Raw genomic sequence first — 2009 nt, 5'->3', positions numbered from 1 at the left:
CTTGCAGGAGCAGCTGGAGCAGCTGCAGAGGGAGTACAGCAAACTGAAGGCCAGCTGTCAGGAGTCGGCCAGGTGGGCCTCTGAGAGCGTGCCCGTGTAAGCAGTGGGTGTGACACTGGGGGGTCGCCACTGGTGACCGCAGGAGATGGATGGCTCCTGGTGTTCTGGGTTAGGGCTCACTGTGGTCCCTCTCCTCTCACCTGAGCTTCCAAGAGCTTCTTTGACACCAATCCAGCCAAGGAGCTTTACAGAAACGCGTGCCTTGACTGGACGGTTTCTGTTTTCAAAGGATCGAGGACATGAGGAAGCGGCATGTTGAGGTCTCCCAGGCCCCCTTGCCCCCCGCCCCCGGTGAGTGAGCAAGCATTGGGCCTGTGGGAGGAGGTGGGTGGGGAGGGCAGGTGCTGCGCCGCGGGAGGTCACAGTTCGACCTTCCTGTTGCTCTCCGGAGACTTGACGGCGGGAGCTTGTATAGGCCACCCGATCGGTAGCCCACCCCCTTCCCCGAGGCTAAGGGAGGGCGTGCCGTGGTATCGGCGGCTCCTGGTTTTACATGAGTGGCCTGTGAGACCAGGCCTGCCATTGACAGTCCTGCCAAGTCTGCGTCCCCTTCCATCCTCCCCTTCCCTCTGACTCTTCTCTTTTCCCAGCCTACCTCTCCTCTCCCCTGGCCCTGCCCAGCCAGAGGAGGAGCCCCCCTGAGGAGCCACCTGACTTCTGCTGTCCCAAGTGCCAGTATCAGGCCCCTGATATGGACACCCTGCAGATACATGTCATGGAATGCATTGAGTAGGGCCGGCCAGTGCGAGGCCACTACCCGCCGAGGACATGCCCGGGACCGTGCAGTCTGCGCTTTCCTCTCCCACCTGCCTAGCCCAGGATGAAGGGCTGGGTGACCACAACTGGGATGCCACCTGGACCCCCACCCAGGAGCTGGCCACGGCGCCTTACGCTTCAGCTCTTGGTCCACTGGTTGCCTCTTTTAGGGTAGATGCGGCCCTGATCAGGCCTGACTCACTGCTCTTTTTGTTCCCTTCTGTCTGCTTGAACCACTTGCCTTGGGCTAATCCCTCCCTCTTCCTCCACCCCGCACTGGGGAAGTCAAGAATGGGGGCCTGGGGCTCTCAGGGAGAACTGCTTCCCCTGGCAGAACTGGGTGGCAGCTCTTCCTCCCAACGGACACCGACCCACCCACCGCTGTGCCCTGGGAGTGCTGCCCTTGTACCGTGCACACGGGTGCTCTCCTTTTGGGCTGCATGCTATTCCATTTTGCAGCCAGACCGATGTGTATTTAACCAGTCACTATTGATGGACATTTGGGTTGTTTCCAGTCTTTTTGTTACCGTAAATAATTGCGTAGTAAAAGTCCTTGTGCATTAGTTGTGCGTATCTTTGGCATAGATTCTGAGAAGTGACACCACTGAGTATGGGCGATGGGGTAGATGGTACCTGAGCCCCTTCCTCCTTGGAGCTTGGTTTCCCGTCTCTCCCCACCCCTATTTCCCTAGCCTTGCCAAGGAGGAGGTGGGAAAGCCCGTTTGGGTTTTTGTCATTCGCTAGGCCATGCAGTTCTCCGTCAAGTGTGAGCTTCAGCATCTTTTCTGAGACTTAAGGATGCTTTTTAGTTCTGCTTGTGAATGGGCTGCTCATATCATATGTATATATGTATGTATATGTGTATAAATGTGTGTGTGTGTGTGTATATATACATATATATATATATATATATATTTTTTTTTTTGGGAAAGAGTTTGCTCTTCTCACCCAGACTGGAGTGCAGTGGCGCAATCCCAGCTCACTGCAACCTCCGCCTCCTGGGTTCAAGCGATTCTCCTGCCTCAGCCTCCCTAGTAGCTGGGACTACAGGTGCCTGCCACCACGCTCGGCTGATTTTTGTATTTTTGGTAGAGATGGGGTTTCACCATATTGGCCAGGCTGGTCTCAAATTCCTGACCTCAGGTGATCCACCTGCCTTGGCCTCCCAAAGTGCTAAGATTACAGGTGTGAGT

At 55.8% G+C, this 2009-nt stretch overlaps 1 long non-coding RNA gene across 1 annotated transcript; it reads left to right on the top strand.

Annotated features, from left to right (window-relative positions):
• On the top strand, positions 1-1379 carry LOC111533326. The gene is made up of 3 exons (XR_002728827.1): positions 1-72; positions 290-351; positions 651-1379. It is a non-coding gene; the product is annotated as an uncharacterized LOC111533326 (long non-coding RNA).
• Positions 1380-2009: the final 630 nt, after the last annotated feature.

This window comes from Piliocolobus tephrosceles, unplaced genomic scaffold (assembly GCF_002776525.5).
Source record: "Piliocolobus tephrosceles isolate RC106 unplaced genomic scaffold, ASM277652v3 unscaffolded_15585, whole genome shotgun sequence".
In the NCBI taxonomy this organism is placed as follows: Eukaryota; Metazoa; Chordata; class Mammalia; order Primates; family Cercopithecidae; genus Piliocolobus; species Piliocolobus tephrosceles.
This window is presented reverse-complemented; position numbering and strand designations above follow the sequence as displayed.